General features: G+C 41.4%; 2 protein-coding genes across 5 annotated transcripts in view; both read left to right on the forward strand.

Annotated features, from left to right (window-relative positions):
• The window catches only part of ATP5MF (ATP synthase membrane subunit f), a 616357-nt gene that overhangs the window by 313702 nt on the left and 275993 nt on the right, over positions 1-26662 (forward strand). The gene's annotated exons all lie outside the window — the stretch shown is intronic.
• SMURF1 (SMAD specific E3 ubiquitin protein ligase 1) overlaps positions 1-26662 on the forward strand; it is a 110607-nt gene that overhangs the window by 51760 nt on the left and 32185 nt on the right. The window lies entirely within an intron of this gene.

Here is a 26662-nt window from a genome sequence, read left to right on the forward strand (position 1 = left end):
CCCCCCCCCCCCCCCGCCCCTCGCCGGTAATTTTAACAAGTAGGCAAATTCACAAATACAGAATTCATGACTAATGAGGTTCAGCTACTCCAATGACTAGGATTGGGTCCTGACCCCCACCATGCAATACATGTATTGTTATCTTAAGCAAGTTCGCCTCTCTATGTCTGTTTTCATGTTTGTAAACTGGGGATAAATATTACCTACACCAAGAGTTAGTGGATTGAAATGAGTAAAGTTGCTGTCACATTGTCAGATAAACAGTAAGTCCTTGATGAGTAGTAATGTTAGTAGTAATTAGTAAGATAGTTAATTCTAACAGCAACTGTCTTTATCACGTGCCTGTTCTGACGCTCACAGTAACCCTGAAAAGTAGGAAGTATTATCTCTGTGGTACAGATGAGAAATTGGAGGCCCTGAGAGGTTGGGTAGTGTGCTCCATGCTACCCATCTGCTGACTAGCTGGGCTGCAATTTGAACCCAGGCCTTGATAATTTCAAGTGAAGAAGGATTCTGTATGGCTTTGGGTCCCTCGCGATCCAGCTAGGATGGATCTGTACATCCGGGTGAGGGCGGAGGTGATTAGGCAAAGACGACTGTCTTAGAAGGAGGGAGCTTATGCTTCCGGCCCAGAGTGGGAGATGTTAAGGAGAGATAGAGCCCAGAGTGATCTGCATGACGAGTCTTGGACTGCAAAGACAAAATTATCATAACATAGATTGGGGTAGAGGCCAAAGGAGGCTCCGAAGAATAGAGGTCTTAGCCTCAGTTGGCATGAAGACCTGGGCAAGGACCCCTTATGTTTGAGGGAGGCGATGGACCCAGAGATGGGTCCTTTCTTTGGGTGGTTTTGGAGAAGGGCTTCCCGTATTCACACAGTTCGTGTTTGTGGGTGGAGTGAATTGGGAACCATCCCAGTTCTCAGAGCCCTAAGGGCCTGGCATTTTGGGAAGTAAAGGCCTCCGAAAGGCAGCTTCCACTCTCCCCTCGGACAGTGACACGTTTTTCTGAGTCAAGGCCGAGCTGAGTGTTGTGAATGCCCAGACTCTCGGAGAGACACATGGACATTTTCCATCATTTTCTACTTGTAGTCTGCAAATGGTTTTCAGTAGACTACAACATAGCAATTTGAGAGGAATGCTTCATGGTGTTCTTGTGGAATGACTGTGTCTGACATCTGGTTCAAGTTCGGGGGATATGCATTGCGTAAATTTCAAATTGTTTTTGTATTTAGCATCCATATAAATAAATGAATAAGTAGTCAAAAGCCAGGGTGGTATTTTGGGGATATGTTTTTCTTCATGAATCCTTGAGAAGCTTGTCCACTGAGGTTATTCTGTGTATACAGTCAGTACTATTATAAATTTGGAGCAGGGGCTGGCAACCTTCTTCTGAAAGGCCCAGATAGTAAATATTTTATGCTTTGTGGGCCATATGGTCTCTGTCACAGCTATTCAGTTCTGCCATTGTAGCCACAGACACTTAGTAAACAGATGAGCATGGCTGTGTTCCATTTAAACTTTTATTTACAAAAACCGGCAGAAGGCCTGTTTTTTACAAAAATTTGGCCTACGGGCCATGGTTAGCCAGTCCCTGGTCTAGAGCATAGCTGTTACTTTAAGACATTGCTGACTCCTTTGTAGGGTTAGACCCTAGCAGAATTTTGTGTGTGCAGCGTTTAAAAATTTGCAGTGTAACCTTGGGCAGCGAAAGTAACGTTATATAGAAAACTTGTCATCTCTTATGAATTTTGCTCTAAGAAAAAGATTCTAAACCAAGATATTACATTTATGGGACATTTTTGGTTGGTGGTAGGAAAGGAAAATTGAAATTAAATACCAGGAACTGTAACAGCTTACTCACATTTCACCAGTTTTTTTTCTGTTACGAATTGTGCATTTAATGATAAGCTCTGGGGTATTTAATGTCTCAGGACAGAAGGCAGAGGTTGCTAATTACTTTTCCCCTAAAATTCATTGCCTTCACTCTCCCCTTTTCCATCTTTCCCCCTCCCCACCCTCCCACCCCCCACATTGGGTTAGAGAAGCTGCCTGTAAGGGGCATGGATTTATGTGGGAAGAAGAGATGGGGGCGGCACGGGGTGGGGGGGGGCTGGCAACAAGCTGAGGTAGTGGTAAGCTTCAGGGAAAGAGGGGGCAGGCTGGTAGCTCTCAAGCCCTGAGCAGTGTGTTTGACCTTGACGGTTGCTTTAATCATGATCAGTGAGTAGAAGATCCATTTTGTGAGAGCTTTGTTCTAATGCCCCCCTCTCAAAACACCTGAGATTATACCCAGACCCCTGCACCACCTGGTCTAGGTCACAGAGGAGTCATGTGTTTGTGTGCAGCTTCTGCTGGGAAAAATGGTGCACGTTTGAGAAGCATCAACTGCTCTCCACCTGTTTCTCACCATCTCTTTCCTCCTCTTCTTTTTTTTTTTAATTAAAAAAAAATATTTGTTTTTGAGAGAGAGAGAGGGACAGAGTGTGAGGCAGGGGAGGGGAAGAGAGAGAAGGACACAGAATCGGAAGCAGGCTCAAGGCTCTGAGCTGTCAGCACAGAGCCTGATGGGGGGCTTGAACTCACAAACTGCAAGATCATGACGTGAGCTGAAGTTGGACGCTTAACTGAGCCACCCAGGCACCCTCCCACCATCCTTTTCTAAACTGACTTTTACTAATTTATGTTCATAAACTTTTTTTTTTGTAGTTTCCAGTCTTCATAAATTCATGTGGTTTTTTTTTTTCTTTTCAGGAAGTAAGCTCTTTTTTACATGCTGTCAAATGAAGGCCAATGTCCTTTAAGCAGTTATAATAATATTAGCATATGAAGAATGAGCCCCTTCCTACTGCACACATACCATCTATTTGGAGATTTAAATTGAGCAGAAATTAGTAGTGTGATAAAAAGATCCATATAGGTGGATTTGCAGAAAAGTTAACCCAAAATCTTATTACAGGTGAGTAACAGGCAGAAAATGTAGACTTTTGTGTCCATGCAAGTGCCAAATTATTCAGGGGATCATTGCTAGTTTACTTTTCAATGTGATTTTCATGAGTAGTGTAGAGTTTTGAAAGGTTTTGAAGACGAAAAACCCAGTTAATTGTATTTTAAAGATTCGATTTGTATCAGTGTGTAGATCCTCCCTGTGAAACGCAAGCATTGGGCACGTGGGTCCCGTGATACGCCTCCTTCCCCCTGCACACCCCATCTGATTTCTGACACTGCGTCCTCTTCATATATCCAAAACTTGTCGCTCTTTGAAGTTCAGCCTGTCTCACCTCCACAGAAATAAGCACATGCAACCCAAGCATCCCCACAATAATGTTCTGTTTCTCTGCATTCCGGTCATCTGCACAGCTCATTTGGAAGTTCGAGTCCATATGGCAGTGTTTGTTGAGCAAGATGTTAGTCTTAGATTTACCTCTGTCATGGGTCCTACTTTCAATGAGTTTATAGTCTGTTTGAAGACTTATGTAAGTAACCAATAAAAAGTGTAACTTGACAGGGCAGTACAGGATAGGGGATGGCTGATGGAGGAAGAGAGCCTTGAACTTGAACTAGGCTCAGAGGGAAGCAGAGATCTGGATGGTGAAGAGGAGGAGGTGGTGGTGGGAGGGACCCCAGCAAAGGAGTGGGGGGTAGGGGGATGGGGACATGCAGGGGGGAGGGGCATGGGGCAGGGAGTAATTTGTACTTCACTTTGGAAGTGGAGTTAACCTCAGAGGTTTATGTGTAGGGGAGTTACATAATGAAGAGTGTTCTATTCATTTATCCAACAAATAATTACTTCATGATTCAAATGAATCAGAGAAAAGAGATGCCAGAGCCTATTGTAAGAACCCAGACATGAGACCAGAGTCGCCTGGAATTGAGCAATGGCGCTGGGACTGCAAAGAATAGATTTAAGATACTACAAAAGACGAATTGATATGACTTGATGAGTAATTGAATGTTGGTTAGCAAAAGTGAGCTGCTTTGCACTATTGTTTGGTTTTCCTGTTGATGCGTTTTGTTTCTTGAGTTAAACTGTAATCTCTTTTGGGACAGACACTACATCATCTACTCCTTTCGTTGTAGCTGGCCATTATCTTTTTAGCCCCGCCTGAAGAATTTATTTAACACGTATTATTGCACACAGTCTGCAGAACATGTTAAACAATGACCTGTAACTTACCAATAAGAGAAAGCTGAGACTGAAGGGTTTGTCTTACAAAACACAAACAACACTTAGTCCTCAAACCACTAGTGCATTTAATATTTTACTTGCAACATAATGGTCATGCCATAAACTCTACCCTTTAAATTCTACAAGTCAGGGGTGCCTGGGTGGCTCCATCAGTTAAACATCCAACTCTTGATTTCGGCTCAGGTCATGATCTCATAGTTTGTGGGTTCGAGCCCTGCATTGGGCTCTACAATGACAGTGCAGATCCTGCTTGGGATTCTCTCTCCCTCTGTCTGTCCTTTCCCTGCTCGTGGGCACACACTCTCTCAAAAAACAAAACAAAACAAAACAAAACAAAAACAAAAACTACAGTGTTGAATGTAGTATAGGATGTTCACAGAGTTGCACAATCATCACCATCTAATTTCGGGATTTGTCATCACCCCCCCCTCAAGACAAAGCCCACATACTGTGGCAGTCAGGCCCTGTCCACTTTATTCTCAGCCCTTAGAGCCACTAATCTACTTTCTGTCTCTATAGATGGCTTAGTTTGTTCAGGCTGCCATAAAAAAATGCCACAGACTGAGTGGATTATAAACAATAAACACTTATTTCTCACAGTTCTAAAGGTTGGTAAGGCCAAGATCAAGGTGCTGGCAGGCTCACTGCTTGGGGAACGCGGCTTCTTGGTTCATAGATGGCACCTTCTCGCTGTGTCCTCACACAGCTGAAGGGGTGCGGGAACTCTCTGGGGTCCCTTTTATAAAGCACTAATCCCATTCCTGAGGCTCTACGCCATGACCTAATCATCTCCCAAAGGTCCTGCCTCCAGCTACTGTCATGTTGGGAATTAGGATTTAACATAGGAATTTTGAGGAGACACATTCAGTCTATAGCAATAGACTTGCCTATTCTGGGCATTTCATATAAATGGGATCATGCAGTTTGTGGCCCTTTGTATTTGGCTTCACTCACTCAACATAATATGTTCAAGGTACATCCATGCTGTAGCATATATCCTATATCAGGATTTCATTCCTTTTTATGGCCGAATAATATTCCATTGCATGGACCATACCACATTTTCCTTATTCATCAGATGATAAGCATTTGGGTTGTATCTACTTTTTGGCTATCATGAATAATGCTGCTATGAACACTTGTGTGCAGGATTGTTTTCAATTCTCTTGTGTGTACCTAGGGGTGGATTGCTGGTTCATATGGCAACTGTATGCTTAACAGCTTGAGTAACTGTCAGACTATTTTTCAAAGTGACACCAAATGGTATCTCCTTATAGTTTTTATTTGTGTCTCCTTGATGATAACTTGATGTTGAGCATCACGGACTTATTGGTCACTTATATATCTTCTTTTTTTTTTAATTTTTTTTTTACATTTATTTATTTTTGATAAAGAGAGACAGAGCACAGGTGGGGGAGGGGCAGAGAGAGAGGGAGACACAGAATCCGAAGTAGGCTCCAGGCTCCGAGCTGTCAGCACAGAGCCCAACACAGGGATCAAACTCACAAACTGCGAGATAATGACCCGACCCGAAGTTGGATGCTTAACCAACTGAGCCACCCAGGTGCCACTTATGTATCTTCTTTGAAGAAATATCTATTCATGGGCGCCTGGGGGGCTCCATAGGTTGAGCATCAGGCTCTTGATTTTGGGTCAGGTCATGGTTCCAGGATTCTGGGATCGGGCCCCACATTGGGCTCTGCACTGAGTGTGGACCCTGCTTAGGATCCTCCCTCCCTCCCTCCCTCCCTCCCTCTCTCTCTCTCTCCCTCTCTCTCTCTGTCTCTCTCGATAGTGTCTTTTGAAGCAGAAAAGTTTTTAATTTGATGAAGTTCAATTTATATATTTTTTACTTTTGCTGCTTATACTTTTGATGCTACATCTAAGAAATCACTGCCTAGTCCCAGGTCATAAAGATTTATGCCTACAATTTCTTCTAATTTTTGTGAATGTTGTGAGGTAGGGGTCTAGCCTCATTCTTTGCATGTGGATATCAAGTTGTCCCAGCACCATCTGTTGAAAAGACTGTTCTCTTCTCATTGAACTGGCTTGGGACCACTATTTAATTTTTGTAAGTTTGACAACACATTCATGAAATAAGGTGCAGACATCTACCGTTTTAACAGATCAAATTTAAGGTTTGAATTTTACAGAGGTTGCTTAAATTAGTGGTGACTGTGGATCTGAAGAGTTTTGGGACTTTTTCACACAACACTGTGAGAACTATCGATAGTGTCCTGAAACTTAAAGTCCTTTCCAAAGCCACAATAGTTGCAGCCAGGAGATGTCTGGCCACCCATCTCCTCATGTCTATGGATTGGCTTGGTGATACCCCCGATATCTTCTGATGACTCTGGTTTGCAAATCAGTAAGGATAACTTCAAAGAATTTGTGTGTGGAATTTTCACCAGCTTAGTAGGAGTTTAGGACTCTTAAGGTCCCAGAGGTGACCAGTTCCAGCTACATGTGCAAGCTGCAGGTGTTTAGGACCCATGGTTAGCCAGGCTTGCTGTGGATTGCACCCTTAGGATCTGGGCACTTGCATCTACGACAGCAGACACAAATCTGCAAAATGACAAAATAGGGACTAGCCATGTACCCAGGCTGAGGCTTTATTGGGTTAGTTGGGGTTAAAGAGGCATGGGAACACGGGGAGCAGGTGTACTGCCTGCAAGCCTGTGTTCTTCTGCATAGCTTCCAGTGTGCCATGAGCCATCCACCTGGTAACTGATGGCTGCCACGAAATAGAAGGGCTACCCATGGTCTTCTATGTGAAAGATAAGACTTTTCATTAAATATTAAATATTTAACTATTGGGTGGTATTACTTCCCAAGGTGAAGGAGCAGTATGGCTACTCAAAATAACTTTGATATATTTAAGCTCAAGGGCACCTGGGTGACTCAGTCAGTAGAGCGGATGACTCTTGACCTTGGGGTTGTGAGTTTGGGCCCCATGTTGGGCATAGGGATTACTTTTAACAAAAGAAAAAAAGAAAAAATTAACCCGAATTTGTAAGACATAAAAATGTGAAAAATAAAAAAATAACGCAAGGGGCACAGATAGGGAGAAAATACTTTTGGAAGCTATAACTGATAAAAGACTGTTAATCCAAAATATAAAAAGAACTCTTAAAACTCAACAACAAGAAAAGAAACAACCCAATTAAAAAATGGCAAAAGACCTGAATGAACATCTCACCAAAGATCTAAAGATGTCAAATGGGCATATGAAAAGAGACTCCCTATCATATATCAACCAGGGAAATGCAAATTAAGGCAACAGTGAAATACTACACACCCATTAAAATGGCTGCAGTCCAAAACACCAGTGCCACCAAGTACAGGCAAGGATGTAGAGCAAAATAGGAACTCTCGTTCATTGCTGGTGGGGATGCAAAACGTCCACACAAGAACTTGCACACAGATGTCTGTGGCAGCTCTGTTCGTAATTCCTAAAACTGGGAAGCGACTGTGATACATCCAGACAAGTGGACTATTATTCACTACTAAAAAGAAATGAGCTATGAAATCATGAAAAGACACGAGGAACCATAAATGCCTGTTACTAAATGAAAGAAGATCTGAAAAGGCTACGTACTGTATACTTGCAGCTATATGACATTCGGGAAAAGGCAAAACCCATAGTCAAAAAGATCGGTGGTTGCCAGGAGTCAGCAGGGAGGGAGGGATGAACAGGCAATGTGCAGGAGTATCAGGACACTGGAACTCTTCCGGATGCTACTAAAATGCTGGATACATGTCATTACACATTTGTCGAAACCCACAGGATGTACACTACTAAGAATGAACCCTGATGTAAAACTGTGGACTTTGGGTGACCGTGATGTGTCAGCACTCCGGTGAGGGATGTTGATAGTGGGGTGGGGGGTGGGCAGGGAGGATGTGGGAAATCTCTGTACTTTCCATTCAGTTTTGTGGTGAACTTAAAACTGCTCTAAAAAAGAAGGTCTCCCCCAAGTCAAATTCAGGTAGGGTAGATTTACGTGTCAAAGGCAGGAAATACTTCAGAAGTTCAGAGAAAAGAGCAATTGCTGTCGGTTTAACAGGGAAGAGATAGGGTATCAGCTGTAGCCCAAGAATGAGTAGAATTTCTATCGCCAGACAGTGGGTCCGTGCATGTAGCCTCTCAGACCCTGGGTTTCTTCACAGGGTTTGTGGAAGGATTATAGGAGATAACGTAGGTGAAGTGCTTGGGACAGAGCCTAGCATCAAACAGGAAGTAGGGTTCTTCAACAGATACCGAGTGCCGACCGTGTACCCGCACTATTGTGAAGCCCATATTATAGGTCAGGAAACATTGGTTAGATGTCATAGAGGACAGCATGTGACACGAAAAAAGGCCCAGAGGTAAAAATTGCCATGTTGTCTAGAAACAGTTAAATGAACCGTATTTAGGTGATAAGGTTGGTAAAGTAAATCAAGAGAAACCATATGTTGTGCTTTGAACGCCAAAGAAAGCAGTTTGTAGACAGTGGAGACCCTTCAGATACTATCAAAAAGGATTTTGACAGTGTTTTAAGAACAACTGGATTCGAACCAACAGAGGAAGCAGGGATTTCAGTTGAGAGGCTGTCTGAACAATTTTGAAACCATCGCAGCTGCCTTTAGGTGGTTTGCTTAATGGGTAGGTGACTTAATGTGTCACTCTGAAATGCACTTGGTCAGCATTAGAAAAGTAAACAGCAGAAGCTTTCTTTCCCCCTCCCCCTAGTTTAATATTATGGCAGTCATGGCAAACTTTGTTGCAGACCAACTTAATAGGAGTTAGTGTTTCTAAGCAACCACCAGTGTATTAACAGTGTCTTTGACATTGGCCTGGGGAAATGGAACGGTCCTTCCTTTTGAGATAAATGGGAAAGTACAACATGCTAAGTTTGTTTCATCTACCTGATAGGATTTGTTCTATGTGTCACTCTCTGTCTCTTTCTCTTGTAACATTTTTATTGAGATAGAATTTGCATCCTATAAAATCCACCCATTTGAGTATACCGTTCAGTGGTTTTTAGTATATTCACAGACTTGTACAACCATCACAACATGCAACTAACTGTAGAACGTTCTCATCACCCCAAAAAGAAACACTGTTACCCCTTAGCTGTCATCCCTACCTTTCCTTTGCAGCCACTAATCTACTGGAAAAGAAATTTAAAAACCATTCCCCTTAAAGTAATACAAAAAAATTTAGCAAGACTTGTATGCCAAAAACCACAACAAAACACCGTTGAAGAAACCCTAGGTAAATGGAAAGACGTCCTATGTTTATAAACTGGAGACTTAAAATCGTTAAGATGGCAGCACTCTCCAGATTCCTGGACGGATGCCGCACAGGACCTGCCTATCCAAATCCCAAGCGGCTTTATTTGCAGAATTTAACAAGCTGATTGTAAAATTCATATAGAAACGGAAGGGATCCAGAATAACCAAAACAGTTGTGAAAAACCAGAACAGAGTTGGAAACACACTTTCCGCTTATAAAACTTACTACTAAGCTATGGCAATCGAGACAGAATGTTGTCCACGGTAAGAACAGACACATGTAGATCAATGGAATGGAATGGAGCAGTCCAGAAATCCACACATTTATAGTGAATGGATTCTTGACTGTGCTGTCAGGATGATTAGGTGGGACGAAAGAATGGTCTTTTCAACAAATGGTGCTGGGACAGATAATAAGTGGTAGTGAGGAGGTGGAGAAGTTGGAACCTTTATACACTGCTGGTGAGTATGTAAAATTGTGTGGCCACTTTGGAAAACAACTGGACAGTTCCTCAAAATGTTGGACATAGAGTGACCCTGACCCTGCAATTCACCCCCTAGGTATATACCCAGGAAAATTGAACACAGAGAGACCCTGTGACCCCGCAGTTCTCCCGCTAGGCATATACCCAGGAAATTTGAACCCATCAGTCTCCATAAAACCTTGTTACACGAATGTGCATTAGCAGTGTCATTCATAGTAGCCAAAACAGCTCTTGAAATGTAGTAATAACAATAATGTCCATTATCTGATGACTGGCTAAGCAGAATGTGGAATATCCATATAGCTAAATATTATTTGACAACAAAAAGGAATGAAGTGTCGATGTTTGCTACAACATGAATGAAACTTTCAGGATGAAATGGTAAACATCATGCTGAATGAAAGAAACCAATCATGGGGCGCCTGGGTGGCGCAGTTGGTTAAGCGTCCGACTTCAGCCAGGTCACGATCTCGCGGTCCGTGAGTTTGAGCCCCGCGTCAGGCTCTGGGCTGATGGCTCGGAGCCTGGAGCCTGTTTCCGATTCTGTGTCTCCCTCTCTCTGTGACCCTCCCCCGTTCATGCTCTGTCTCTCTCTGTCTCAAAAATAAATAAACGTTTAAAAAAAAAAAAAAAGAAAGAAACCAATCATAAACGACACATGTGTATGATTCCATGTATATGACATGTTCACAAATGCACAGAGACAGCAGATTAGTGGTTGCTGGGGACTGGGGAAAAGGAGAATGGGGAGTGGCTACTGATGGGTCAGGGCTTCTTTGGGAAATGATTAATGTATTGTGAAATTAAATGGTTGTGGTTGTACAACTGAATATACTAAAAACCTATTGAATTGTATTCATACTTTATTTTCTTTAATAGGTTTATTTATTTTGAGAGAACGAGTTGGCTATTCCAGGGGTAGAGGGGGAGGGGCAGAGGATCTGAAGCGGGCTCTGTGCTGACAGCAGAGAGCCTGATGTGAGGCTTGATCTCACAAACTAGAGATCATGACCTGAGCCAAAGTTGGATGCTTAACCGACTGAGCCACCCAGGTTCCCCTGTATTCATACTTTAAAAGTACAGTTTTCATGGTTTGTGAATTATATCTTAACAGGTTGGTGTATTTTAAAATGTACACTTAATGAGTGGCAGTTGGGTGTCTCAGTCGGGAGTCTGACTCTTGATTTCGGGTCAGGTCCTGATCTCACAGTTTGTGGGTTCCAGCCCCACGTCGGGCTCTGCATTTGCAGTATGCAGCCTACTTGGGATTCCCACCCCTGCTCTTTGACTCAAAATAAGTAAACATTAAAAAAATAAAACGTATACTTAATGAGGTACCATTACTTTACGACTGTTTTCCTTTCTCTAGTTAGAAGAGTTGCCTTTTTTTTAAAAAGTCATCTTTGTTTACTTTTTTTAAAAAATACATGTTTCTCTAGAGTATTTTGGCTTCCTTGTGTTGTATGTCAATTTGTCACCATAATTATACCTTTTCAAAACACACTGTAGCAAAATATGATGCCGTGTAGAGCTTGGGCTTCAGACTCAAGATTTTCCTCCTACAGGCTGGGTCTTGGGCAAGTAACTTAACCTCACCTAACCTTGGTTCCCTTATCGGTTGTGAATACTAGGTAAAGTATCATCTGTAAAGTGCTATTAATAGTGTTTGGCATAGAGTAGGCTCAATAAATATCAGAAATTTTGGTCAGTCTTACAGTTAATAATTATTCACTTTACCCCTAGATATAAGTCTGCACCAGGACATTGCTTCCCACAAAATCAAACCTGGAAACTTTTTTGAAAAATAAGTACCGTGTTTATTTCCCCCCTGGTTTAAAAAGAAGATAAACGGGGGGAGGAGGGGGGAGTACCAATAAATCGTTTCGATCTGTTAAAAGGGTAATGTCAAAATTTCTCCCAATCCAAGATTCTACAAATACTATGAGATTCTTCTCCAGATTTGTTAAGTGAATTTCTTCCCTCTTCAGGTTTTCCTTCTTCTTTCCCTCTCCTGTGTCTATTATCTTTTTCTCTTTTTTCTGGGACTGATGAGATTTAGTTTTATTTTTATTTATTTTTTAACTTTATTTATTTTGAGAGAGAGAGAGAGAGAGAGCGAGCATGAGTGGGGGAGGGGCAGAGAGAGAATCCCAGGCAGGTTTTGTGCTGCTGGCATACAGCCTGATGCCGGGCTTGAACCCACGAAGCTGTGAGATCATGCCCTGAGCCAAAACCAAGAGTCGGTTGCTTAACCAGCTGAGCCACCCAGGCGCCCTGAGATCTCTTTTTAAAAAGCAATATATAAATAAATACGTCCTTCTCATAGAAGAATACAAATGTCAGGCCAAAGTCCCTCTAGTCCATTAGTTCCTAGCCTGGTATTCTCCCTGTACCATCCTCTGTCCCCTCGCTGGCCCTCCCTACCCACTCTCCTCAGGTTACCATTATTTACTTTTTGTACCTGTTCACTGTGAGTCAGTGGGGGCTGTTTTCCATATAGTCAGTCAGCTTTCTTGGCTGATAGGGGTTCTGCTGGTGTACCATCTCATGGAGGCACAGAGATCACTTACCAGTTATGCTGTACTTTGGCCCAGAAGTGACACACACCACTTCTGCCAGGAGTACTATGGTCACATGGTCCCAGCCAACTGGAGGGAGCTGGGAAGTGTAGTCTTGCATTTGTCTTAAGGAAGAGGAGAACCAGATACGGGGAGCATTATGGATATCTACCTTGGTCTGCCATTTTCTTTTCTTTTCTCGTCATTTCTGGTTTTGATGTCAGCCTCATGAACTTGGTTGGAGTGGCTTCTCTTATTATAGGGTGGGAATTATCTGTATCTGGAAATCTTGATAGAATTCTCCTGTAAAACTGTCTGGGCTTGATGCCTTATTTTTGTGGGGAGCTTTTCAATTACCGTTTCACCTAACTATGAGTAGTGGTCAGGGTTTTACTACTCTGGGGCCCAATTTTGGCAATGTATATGTTCCTAGAAGAGTTTCCACTTTAACCATTGGTTTAAAGTTGCACCTGTGTACTACTGCAATTTGTAAAATTTAGTCTTTGGGTTTTATCTCCTCCTTTTGTCTTTGCATGGGTCATTTATGCTGCCTTTCTTTTCTCTTGAGCTTACTTAAAAAAGATTTGTTCATTAAAAAAAAAACTAATTATTTAAGAGCACTGGCTTCTGATTTTATTGGCAACTCTTTTCTTTTTCATTAATGTGTGCTGTTATCTTTATTAATTCCTTCTTTTCACTGCCTTTGGATTATTTATCTTAAATTTTTTTTAATGTTTATTTTTGAGAGAGAGAGACACACACAGAGTGTGAGCAGGGAGGGGCAGAAAGAGAGGGAGACACAGAATCCGAAGCAGGCTCCACACTCTGAGCTGTCAGCATAGAGCCCCATGTGGGGCTTGAACTCACGAACTGTGAGATCATGACCTGAGCGAACTCGGACGCTTGACGGACTGAACCACCCAGGAGCCCCTTTATCTTTTTTGAGTTGGAAGCTTGGTTCACATGTTTTCCATCTTTCTGGGTTTTTAATGAATGAAGTTAAGCCTATGTATTTTAACATATAGTATTTTTTGTTTTCATTTGATTGTAAATAGCTTCTCCTTTCCACTTTGACCACAAGAGTTATTTAAAAATAGATTTAAAAATTTCCAGAAGTGAGGATTTGTTTAGGCTATATATTTGGTGTGCATGTTTTATTACATTTAGTGAATGAATGTGGACTGTTTATCAGCTTGGGAAATTTGTTTAAGTTTCCTTTGTAGCTTAGAACACAGTGCGCTTTTCTAAATTCCACGTGTGTTCGAAAAGAATGGGTATTCTCTGTTTTAGAAGGAAAATGATTTTATTGAGTTTATTTTCTCTCTCATGATGCAACTTCTGTAAACATTTAGTGATTCCTAGTTATGTATTTCTTTCTGCAACTGGGATTTCCTGCTTCTCAGTCAAGGTGTGAGAGGGATGGAGGGATGAGGGAGAGACGTGCTGCAGGAGAGCTGTTATTCTGTGCGATGAATGAGCTCTGAACTTGAACCCTGCCCCCCGCTTCTGCCCACACACCATCCTGTGTCCCAGAACCACACTCTGCAGTCAGTCCGGCAGCTGTAGGCAGAGCCTGGCCCTGGGTCGCTGGCTCCCATTGGACAGTGGGCATGCCTGCCGAGGAACCTTGCCACACCTGCCACAGTGACTCGCCACTCCTGTGGCCATGCCTGGGATGCCACAATGTTGGTCCCACCTTCTGCAGTCACAGTCACCTGCCTGTGGCTGTGTCATCTGTTTATGGCTAAAGTTTCCCTCTTTTTCTTGTTTGGTCTCTATCTTTTAGAGGTTCCTTTAATTTGTGTGCAGAGCTATGTGTATGTGTGTCTTATGTATCTATTTCATCGTTCCTATTGGTTTTGGAGGAAGGGGCAGACAGCAGTGTGTGTTCTGTCATTCTGGAAACCTAGTAAGTAACATGTCAGTTTTATTCAAGTTGGAAGTGTGGTGGGATTCTATTTCTTTCCCTTTGTTTTCTTTTTCTTTCATTCCTTTTTTTTTTTTTTTTTTTTTTGAGCATTTTCTTACTTTTTGTCACTACAAGGTGCTCACAAGTATATATTACATGTCCTGGTCCTAGAAGCATACATTTCTCCATGGAGCCTTTTTTTCTTTTAATGGTTGATGATAGTAGAAATGTAACATTTTGGGGTGCCTGAGTGGCTCAGTTGGTTAAGCATCGTACTCTTGATTTCGGCTTGGATCTCGATCTTGTGGTTTGTGAGTTTGAGCCCCACATTGGGCTCCACGCTGACAATGTGGAGCCTGCTTGAGATTCTCTCTGCCCCTCCCCTGCTTGTTTGCTGGTGTCTCTCAAAATAAACTTAAAAAAATTAATAAAAAAAAGAAACCTAACTTTTTCCAATTAAATATACCGATTATCTTCTCATGTCGTTCTGTATTCTTGTCCACCACTATGACTTTTCTTACTTTTAAAATAACCTTTATTGAAATATAATTGACCTAGAGTAAAGTGCACTCATTTTAAGTGTATATATAGTTCAGTGAGTTGTAACAAATGTATGGCACTCATATAACCACCACGCAAGTCAAGATCTGTAATCTTTTCATTACTCTGGAAAGTTCCTGATGACCTTTTGCAGCTAGTTTCCCCACCTAGCCCCTGGACCCAGTGACCCGGTGATTTGCTTTTTATAATGATTAATTTTGCCCATTCTAAAGTATCATATACATGCAGTCATATGGTATGTACTCTAAAGTGTTTTTAATGCTACTAAGATTTACCCATGTTTTGACTGTATCAGTAATTCATTCTTTTTTATAGAGATACCACCATTTGTCCGTTCACTTGTTGATAGATGCTAGGTTATCATTTTAGTGATTATGAATAAAACTGTTGTCAGCTTTCACGTACACATCTTTTTGTGGCTATTATATTTTCATTTCTTTGGACAAGAATCCAGGAGTAGAATTGCTAGGTCACAGGGTACATGTCTACTAAACAGTTGTCCAAAGCAGCTGTTCTGATTTACACTTCCACCAGCTATGTCTGAGAGTTGTTCTTCTACATCCTCGCCAGCACTTAGTATTGTCAGTCTTTTTAGTTTTAGCTATTCTAGTGGGTACCGTAGTGACACCTGATTGTGGTTTTCAGGGGCATGTCACCGATCACTAGTGATGTTGGCCATGTTTAATTGTGCTTACTGGCCATTTGATATCTTCTTCAGTGAAGTGTCTGAGTTTTCTGTGACTATTTTTTTTCAATTGTTTTTAATGTTTATTTATATATGAAGAAGAGAGAAACAGAGCATGAGTGGGGAGGGGCAGAGAGAGAGGGAGACACAGAATCCAAAGCAGGCTCCAGGCTCCAAGTTGTCAGCACAGAGCCTGACATGGGTCTTGAACTCACAAACCATGAGATCATGACCTGATCCGAAGTCAGATGCCCAACCAACTGAGCCACCCAGGTGCCCATTCTTTGCCCATTTTTAAGTTGGGTGGTTTTCTTTTGATTATTGAGTTGTAAGAGTTCTTTATATATTCTGTTTACAAACAAACCTTTTGTCAGATATATGTATTTTGAAGATTTTTCCCTGACTGGGGAAAATTTTCATTTTCTTAATGGTACCTAATGTTTAAGTCTGTGCTCCATTTCAAGTCAGTTTTTGTGTATGATGTGAGGTAGGAGTTGAAGCTTGTTTATTTTTACTCTAAGGATGTCCGATTTATTCTAACTGCATATCCCATTTTCCAGGCTGGAGAAGACTATCCTTTTTTCCCCCTCATTGAATTATCCTGGCACTTTTGATGAAAATCAATTGATCTCATACCTATGGGTCTATATTTGTATTTTCTGTTCCATTGATTTTTATGATTGATTTATAAATATTTAAGTATACAGCTCACTGAATTCTCAAACTGAACACACATGTGTCATTAGCACCCAGATCAAGAGACAGAGCCTGGCCATATCTGACTTCAACAGTATATATTAGCTCTGTGGATTCTGTGTTCTGTGTAAATGGGACTGTGTATAACATCTGCTGTGTCTTCCGTTCATATCGTGTTTGTGAGATTCCTTCCTAATTTTGTGTGTAGTTGTGTTCGTCTGTCTCAGTGCTGTATAATACTCCATTTTGTGAATACAACTTCATTGTACTCTTGATAGATGTCTCATTGGTTCTTGGTCTTTGGTTATTGCTAACTGTGCTGCTACAACCATTCTATGTGGTGAACATACGTGTGCATTCCTGTTGATTCTATGCCTAAGGGTGGAATTGCTGGATCATGATTGATCTTTTTTTTTAAATTTAAGTGATCTTATGAATCCAGTGTTGGCCACATTGAATTGAAATTTTTAATGTAATTGTTATCTTAACACTCAGTTGTTGTTTGTTTGTTTTTTTTAATTAAAAAAAATATGTATTTATTTTTGAGAGAGAGAGAGAGAGAGAGAGAGACAGAGTACGAGCCGGGGAGGAACAGAGAGAGAGGGAGACACAGAATCTAAAGCAGACTCCAGGCTCCGAGCTGTCAGCACAAAGCCCGATGTGGGGCTCAAGCTCTTGAACCGTGACATCATGACCTGAGGCGAAGTCGGATGCTTACCCGACTAAGCCACCCAGGTGCCCCTACTTAGATGTTTTAAATGATTGAGATACCTTAATTTTCTGTATTTATATCACTGTTACTCTCTCTGGCTTTTTGGTTCTTGCTTATCAGAGTCTATGTTTCGTGGCTGTCGATTGTTTGGCCAGCTCTACATGAAACCCCTGTCGAAGCCCCTCTCTTACCTGGGGGGTGAGTGGGGGGGGGTGGTGAGGCCCGCCTGTGTGAAAAGTAACAGACGGCTCAACCATATGGTTCCTAACTAGGAGCAAGACGAGGGAGTAGATTGCTGGTGGTTATGAGCAGCAATTTTCAGATCAGGCGAAACTAACGTAAATGTAACATAAAATTGTCAGCTATTTATTTTGCCAAGTCACTGGTGAAACTATCACTATTTTCTCTTACCTCATTTTCATTAAGGATGGGATATCGTAATAGGAAAAAAATAGAGAAAAGACCTAACACCAGAACACAGGACAGGCATTTAAAATGATTTAGTTCCCTTCTACAAAAACCACACCATATTGTCCTCACTTTTTTCATTTTGGCACTAGTGAAAGTGTTATCACTGAGTGGCATTCAGGAAATACCGGCCTGAGTGGCTTCACCGACAAGGGGCCTTGCCTGGACTGTGAAGACTGGAGCTCAGTGAAGAGAAGGAGGCTGTCGAGTGGGTTGAGTGGAATAATAATGGCGTAGAGGTGGTAACAGTTGGGGTGGTAGGAGGCGGTGATGAACCAAGCTATACTTTGAAGAACGGTGGTAAACACAAGTGATATGAGGGAATGGAGCACTTTTGAACCCAGGGAGAAATTTAGATTAGCGGTAAAATATGCATTGGAATAAAATAAGCCATTGGAGCTTTTGGAGCCTTGGGACATGCAAATAGCGTCTCAGAAGGTTGATGTTGCTGTGGCTGAGTGTCCTGAAGAGGGAGGGCGCCATTGCTTTTCCATTGAGCTGTGAGTCAGTGAAGCCAAGAATGGGAGAGCAGGTACAAAAGTAGGGGAAGGGGCAAATTCGAGAGCCCTGTAGGAGAAGGAAAAGATAGGACTCGGTGACACGTGTAAGTACAGGAGTAGGGGGGAATAAAAATGACAGCCAGAAGTCTCTAGCCTTGGCAAACAGAAAAACAGTGGAAGTATTGACACAAATTAGAACGTTTCTTGGGACACCTGGGTGGCTCAGTCGGTTAAGCATCTAACTCTTGGTTTTGGCTCAGGTCAAGTCATGGTTTGTGAGTTTGAGCCCCGCATCAGGCTCCTCATTGCCAGTATGGACCCTGCCTGGGATTCTCTCTCCCCCCTCTCTCTGCCCCTACCCTGCTCTCTCTCGCTCTCTCATTCTCTCTTTCTCAAAATACAGAACCTTAAAAAAAGAAAGAAAATTTCTAAAGTTGGTTATTATAATAAAGTACTAAATTTGTGCCATGGCCACTCATCCTGGGGGTGGGTGAAACCACAAACGGTGTTTTAGGGAAACTGCCTTTGTCAGCGACCTAGTGAAGAGGGTGTCTTACTAATTGAAGATACCTCAAGTTAAAACTTGCATGCATTTCCCGACGCGAAGTGGACATTATGTAATTTGCTCTTATCCCCAACATGAGGAGATGGTGGTATGTGATTAGGAAATTATGGAATGTAAGAGACAAGATGTGTCCACAGTAGAGGGGCAGCCAGGAGTTGGGAGTTGAAGCCACCACGCTGTGGTCTATGCTGAAAGAAGTAAGCTTCGTTTTTCTGTCCATCGTTGTATCCTCAGAGCCTCACACAGAATTGGTGTCTAACGTAGTTCCAGATAGAGTACGATTTTATGCTGTGATAAATTACATTTCATCATTTTATCTCCTAGAGTGGGTAAGATCACAAAATTATTCTAGTAGGAGAAATCTTATTCCACTAACCAAACTAGATTCACTATGGCCCGAAATGATCTTTGCACAAAGTTGAGGCAGGATGATCTTTGCTGACTCTATTGAGACCTTCTCCACTTCACGATGTCATCAAATTCCACTAGAATGAGCCTTAAATTAAAACATCGCTAGTCTTGTAAATATGAGCGAAGATTCATCTTTTTGAGATGCGAGCAGAATTCTTCCATTCAGAAGCAGCCCAGCACCAGCACCTTAGAAACACGAGGGCCTGGAGCTGGTAGATAATGTTTGAGGCTGGAAAGGCAAGGTAGGTTGGGGTCAGAACATGACAGATGGAATTTTGCAATGGGAAGCCAGTATGGAATTTTTAAAAAGGAAAGAGATCAGAGGTTTAAATTTTGAAAAGAGTACTTGGTGATGGCCGATGTTGGGGACTTGAACAAGGGTAGAGATGGTGAGGAGTCAAGGCATTAGAGAGAGATGGAGAAGGAAAAGCATAGATTTCTGGCTTGTGCAGCTGTTGCGCGTAGCTGACCGTCTCTGAAGTAATGGATTCTGGGAGAGTAGGTAGTAGAGTAGGAAGGTTTCAACTTCAGTTTTGAACATTTTAGTTTGATGTGAGAGCCTTTGAGACTTTCAAATTGTGGGAAAGAAAAGAGAAGTTGAAGGGAACAGAACATCGCAGGTGCATTTGAAGAGAGTTGAAAATGATGGCTGATGTTAAATTAATGGAAGAAAATTAATAGCTCTCCTATATCCAAAGAACAATTAGAAAATTCAGTGAAAGGGACACTCCCATTCACAATAGTAACAAAAAGACAGTTCAGCATAAATGCAATTAGAAATGTGGAAAACTTTTATGACACACTTTAAAACATCACTTAAGAGCATTAAAGAAGAATGTAATAAATGGATCAATGTACTGCCTTCAACAATAGGAATACTTCATATGGTAAAGAGATAGATTCCCCTCAAATTTATTCATGAAGTAATTTTTTTGAATTTGCTCAAAATGATCCTAAAATTAATTTTTTTTTTTTTTTTTTTACCATTTATTCACTTTTTGAGAGAGACAGAGTGTGAGCAAGGCAAGGGCAGAGAGAGAGGGAGACACAGAATCCAAGGCAGGCTCCAGGCTCCAGGCTCCAAGCTGTCAGCTCAGAGCCCCACACAGGCCTCGAACTCATGAACCATGAGATCATGACCTGAGCTGAAATCGGACACTTAACCGACTGAGCTACCCAGGCACCCCAAAATGATCCTAAAATTTAGTGGGAATGTTAAGCATGTGTAACTAGCCAGGAGAATCCTAAGCAAAGACTAATAATGAGATTTCAGGGGCATTCATTTTCTACTCACATTTCCAAGTTTTCATTTTTTACAAGTATTTTTGTAATTACAGAAACAAAACAGCAAGCAGGAGCTATAAATTATGATCTATCCACAGAAAAGACGAAAAAGAGAGGAAGTGTGTGTATGTGTATTTCCATTGGGAAGGTAGGGCATAAAGATTATATTGAAGAAAAAATATTACTACTGACAATATAGAAATAAAAAAGGATTATCAGGGAATGCTGTAAACAACTGTATGCCAACAAATTGATAATCTGTGTGAACTGACAAATTTCTAGAAAGACACAAGCTACCAAAGCTGATTTAAGAAGAAATGAAAAATCCGAATAGATGTATAAAAAGTAAAGAGATTAGATAAGTAATTGAAAACACTTTCCACAAGAAAAAGCCAGGTCTAGATGGCTTACTGGCAAATTCTACTAAATATTAAAAATGAATACCGGGGTACCTGGGTGACTCTATTGGTTGGGCGTTCGACTTCGGCTCAGCTCATAATCTTGTGGTTCATGGGTTCGAGTCCCATGTTGGGCTGTCTGTTGTCAGCGCAGAGCCTGCTTCAGATCCCGTGTCCCCCTTTCTCTGCCCCTCCCCCATTTGTGCACACATGCGCACTCTCTCTTAAAAATAAACATTAAAAAGATGTTTTTTAAAAAAAAGAAAAATGAGGGGGGCCTGGGTGGCTTGGTCGGTTGGGCGTCCGACTTTGGCTCAGGTCATGATCTCACGGTCCGTGAGTTCGGGCCCCGCGTCGGGCTCTGTGCTGACAGCTCAGAGCCTGGAGCCTGTTTCGGATTCTGTGTCTCCCTCTTTCTCCATCTCTGTTCATGCTCCTGTTCATGCTCCGTCTCTGTCTCAAAAATAAATAAACGTTAAAAAATTTAAAAAAAAATTAAAAAAAGAAAAAAAGAAAAATGAATACAATTCTTCACCAACTGAAAGAGAAAGAACAGAAGAGTCCACTTTTCAACTCATTTTATGAGTCTTTATCACCCTGATACAAAATGAAAAGGAAAGGAAATCTATAGACCAATATCTATTATGAATATAGACCAAAAAATGTTGATAAATTCCTAGCAAACTGAATACCAGCAGCACACTAAAAAGATGATGCACCATAACCAAGTGGAATTTATCTCAGAATGCAGGGTTGGCATACCATCTGAAAATCAATTAATGTACTACCTCATACCTACAGATACAGGACAAGCACTAAATGATCATCTTAGTAGATGCAGAAAAAGTATTTGACAAAAGCTAACAGTGCTTCATGATAAAAACACTCAACAAACTAGGAACAGAAGGAAATTTCCTCAACTAAATATGGGCATTTACGAAAACCCCACAGCTAACATCGTACTCAATGGTTGAAAGTCTGAATGCTTTCCCCTTACAATAAGGACCAAGATAAAGGATGTCCACCCCTTCTATTCAGTATTGTATTGGAAGTACTGGGCAGTTAAGCATGAGAAATGAAGAAAATCATTCAGATTGGAAAGGAAGAAGTAAGCTAGATCTGTAGATGGTATGATCTTACATACAGAAAATTCAAAATAATAAAAGTATTAGAGCTAATAAATGAATTCAAAATTGTAAGATACAAGTTGAATATACAAAAATCAGTTGTATTTCTGTATACTACAAATGAACAACTTGAAGGGCCCCTGGGTGCCTCAGTCAGTTGAACATCCAACTCTTGGTTTTGGCTCAGGTTGTGATATTGTGGTTCATGGGTTCAAGCCCCATGTTGGGCTCTGCGTTGACAGTGTGTAGCCTGCTTGGGATACTCTCTCTCCCTCCCTCTGCACCTCCTCTGCTCACTTGTTCTCTCTCTCAAAATAAATAAACATTAAAAAAGAAAAAAAAGAAACAATTTGAAAATGTAATGAAGGAAACAGTTCCATTTGCAATAGCATCTAAAAGATTAAAATACAGTACTTAGGAATATGTTTAACAAAAGAAGTATAAAACTGATACTCTGAAAATTATGAAACAAAGTTAAAGAAGACTTAAATGAAAGAGGGGGGCATCCCATGTTCATGGAGTAGAAGATTTAAGCTTGTTAGAATGACACTTACTCCCCACATACACCTGCAGGCTCAGTGAAATCCTTTTCAAATTCCATGCTGGCTTTCCCTCACTGCCCTTCCAAAATTAACAAGCTGATTCTAAAATTCATGACAGTTTAACAGATCCAGAGTAGCCAAAACAATCTTGAAAAAGAATGAAATTGAAGGAGGACTCATGCTTCCTAATTTCCAAACTTACTATAAAGCTAATGGTAATTACTGTGGTCTGAATGTTTATGTTCCCCCTCCCCCCAAAGGTGACAGTATTAGTAGGTGGAGCCTTTGGGAGGTACTTAAGTCATGAGGGTGGAAATTTAAAGAATAGGATTACTGCCTTATAACAGATTCCAGAGAGATCTGTAGCCCCTTCTGCTGAGGATATACAAGAAGTCTGCATCCTGGAAGAGAACCCTTGTCCAACCGTGCTGTCACCCTGATCTCAGACTTTCAGAACTGTGAGAAGTAATTGTTTTTTATAAGCTACCTAATCTGTAGTATTTTGTTATATAGCCTGAACAGACTAAGACAGTAATCAAGACAGTGTGGTCATGGTATGAGGAAAGACATGTAGATCAACGGACTAGAATTGAAGGACCACAGATAAGCTCTCAAATTTACAGGGAATTAATTTTCAGCAAGAGTCCAGACAAGTCAATGGGGAAAAAATATTCTTCTCAGTAAATGGTGCTGGTATAACTGGATAGCCATCTGTCAGGGAGTGAAGTTGGACCTCTTCACATCATGCACAAAAATGAACCCAAAATAGATCGTAGGCTAAATGTCTAGTTAAGAATTGAAAGTGTAAAAGGGCGCCCTGGGTGGCTCAGTTGGTTAAGCAGCCAACTCTTGGCTTCGGCTCAGGTCATGATCTCACTGTTTCACGAGTTCAAGCCCCGAGTCAGGCCCTGTGCTGGCAGCACAGAGCCTCCTTGGGATTCTCTCCTTCTGTCCCTACCCCACTTGCACTGTCTGTCTCTCTCGAAATAAACTTAAAAATTTTTTTTGTAATAAAAAAGAACTGAAAGTGTAAAAAAGCTAAAAGTATTAAAACTCTTAGAAGAAAATAAAGGAGTAAATTTCTAACACCTTGGTTAGGCAAGGCCTTCTTAAACATGACCCCAAAAGCACAAGCGACAAAGAAAATAGATACATTGGGCTTTCTCAAAATTAAAACTTTGTTGCTTCGAAGAACACCATCAAGAAAATGAAAGCCCACAGAATGAGAGAATATTTGCAAATCCTGTATCTGATGAGGATATCTTGTCTGTAGATATCTACATATTTAGAATGAAGAATTCTCACATAAAAGGGCAAATAACCCAACTTAAAAATGGGCAAAAAAAAAAAAAAGTTTTAAATAGAAATTTCTCCAGAGAAGATATACCAGTAGCCAGTAAGCACATGAAAAGATGCTCAAAGTCATTAGTCATCAGAGAAATGCAAATGACAACCAGAGAGATGAAAAGCTACGGAGACAGTAAGTATTAGTGAGGGCGTGGAGAAATGGGAGCCCTTAGACACCGCTAGTGGGAAGATAAAATGGTGCGGATGCTGTGGAAAACAGTCTGACACGTCCTCGAAATGTGCAGCATAACGGCTCGTAGGTTCCCAACAAGAGAAACAAAAATCTATGTCTACACAACAACTTGTATGGCATTATTCATAGTGGCCCCGAATTGGAAACAACCCAAATGTCTATGAGCTGATAAATGGATAAAGAAAATGTGGTCTTTCCGTACAGTGGAGTATCACTGATTCATGCTACAACATGGGTGAACTTTAAAAAACCTGCTTAGTGGACAAAGCCAGTCACAAAATACTGTGTACTGTATGATTCCGTTTATATGAACTGACCAGGATAGGCACATCCACAAAGACATAAAGTAGATAAGTGGCTGCCTAGGAGTGGGGTAGAGGGAGTTGAGGTTAAATGAAGAGTAATTGCTGATGAGTAGGGGATCTCTATCTGGAGGGATGATGAAAATGTTCTAAAATTGATGGTGATGGGGTGCCTGGGTGGCTCAGTTGGTTAAGCGTCTGACTCTTGATTTCAGCTCAGCTCATGATTTCACAGTTTGTGAGATCGAGCCCCACTTTGGGCTCTGTGCTCACAGCATGGAGCCTGCTTGCGATTCTCTCCCTCTCTCTCTGCCCCTCCCCTGCTCACGTTCACTCCTGTGCTCGCTCTCTCTCTCTCTCAAAATAAATAAACTTAAAAAAATAAAATAAAATTGATGGTGATGGTTGTACAATCCTGTGGCCCTGTGAATATACTAAAAAACCACTGAATCACACACTTTAAATAGATGAGCTGTATAGTGTATGAATTATATCTGATAATGCTGTTATACAAAAAATATATTAAGTGAAAAGTTTGCAAAGCAGTATATCATATGAATATATTAGAATGTTTATAGTAAAACACTATATTCTTGGGGTGCCTGGGTGGCTCAGTTGGTTAAGTGTCTGACTTCGGCTCAGGTCATGATCTCATGGTTTCTGAGTTCGAGCCCCACTTTGGGCTCTATGCTGACAGCTTGGAGCCTGGAACCTACTTCAGATTTTGTGTCTCCCTCTCTCTCTGCTCCTCCTCTGCTTGTGCTCTGTCTCTGTCTCAAAAATAAATAAACATTAAAAATTAAAAAAAATACTACATTCTTGAAAATTGGCAAAATTTGTGAAGCACTCTAAAAGTGCCATTGGTGTATTTTCCCTTGATCTGGTAAGCTTTAATCATGTGACAGATTAGGTGACAGAATTTCTTCACAGTAATTGATGCCACCTCATTATTACAATAATAACAGTAGCTTTAATTGTATTCTGTCTCTATGCCAACATTGTGCTAAATTCTTTTTTTTCTTTTAACAAAGATTTTATTTTTAAGTAATCTCTACATTTGACGTGGGGCCTGAACTCACAACCCCAAGATCAAGAGTCACATGCTGTTCTGCCTGAGCCAGCCAGGCACCCCCATGCTAAATTCTTTTTTTATTTTTTTAATGTTTATTTATTTTTGAGAGACAGAGACAGAGCATGAGTGGGGGAGGGGCACAGAGAGGGGGAGACACAGAATCCGAAGCAGGCTTGAGGCTCTGAGCTGTCAGCACAGAGCCCAAAGCAGGGCTTGAACTCATGAACTGTGAGATCATGACCCAAGCTGAAGTTGGACACTCAATCAACTGAGCCAGCCAGGCACCCCTGTGCTAAATTCTTTTTTTTTTTTTAATTTTTTTTTTTTAACGTTTATTTTTGAGACAGAGACAGAGCATGAACGGGGGAGGGTCACAGAGAGAGGGAGACACAGAATCTGAAACAGGCTCCAGGCTCTGAGCTGTCAGCACAGAGCCCGACGCGGGGCTCGAACCCACCGACCACGAGATTGTGACCTGAGCCGAAGTCGGACGCCCAACCGACCAAGCCACCCAGGCGCCCCTGTGCTAAATTCTTAATATGTATTTTCTCATTTGCTTTTCACAGCACTTGATGATGGCCCAATATTTTCTATCAATCTCCCCTTGCTTTCTATTCTCTAGCATTTGCAAAATTGTCTTATTTATTAGACTATCAGAGATGCACAGCTCCTTTTGTTGCTATCAGCAGGAGCTATACAGGTAAATATTATAGGTCTTCATTTGAATTGGCATTCATGGGATCCTATGCAGTCATGAGAGCATATTGATAAATCCATTTCTGTGTGTTTCAGATTTCAAGTTTAAATTAAAACATTTTAGGGGTGCCTGGGTGGCTCAGTTAAGTGGCCGACTCTGGCTCAGGTCATGATCTCATGGCTCATGAGTTCGAGCCCTGTGTTGGGCTCTGCTCTGACAGCTTGGAGCCTGGATCCTGCCTCAGATTCTGTGTCCCCTTCTGTCTCTGCCCCTCTCCCGCTTGTGCTTTCTCTCTCTCTCTGTCTCAAAAATAAGTAAACATTAAAAAAAAGTAAAAAAAAAATTATGTTTGTTATGGCTGACTCCCAATTGGAGGAGAAAATACTTTTTAGTTGCTTGTCAGTTTGTGCGTGTGCGTGTGTGTGTGTGTGTGTGTGTGTGTGTGTGGTGTGCTACTAAACTTGAAAGACATCATTGGCAAAGATAATTTTTAGAATTTTTTTTGTGTTGCAAATATAGACTTGTGTCTCAATTGTTTGTGCTGATATAACAGAATACCATAGACTAGATGGCTTGAACATTTATTTCTCACCATTCTGGAGGCTGGAAAAGCCCAAGATCAAGGCGCTGGCAGATTTGGTTCTTGGTGAGGGCCCACTTCTGGCATATAGACAGCCATCTTGCT

The sequence above is a fragment of the Panthera uncia genome, chromosome E3 (assembly GCF_023721935.1).
Source record: "Panthera uncia isolate 11264 chromosome E3, Puncia_PCG_1.0, whole genome shotgun sequence".
NCBI classification, from domain to species: domain Eukaryota; kingdom Metazoa; phylum Chordata; class Mammalia; order Carnivora; family Felidae; genus Panthera; species Panthera uncia.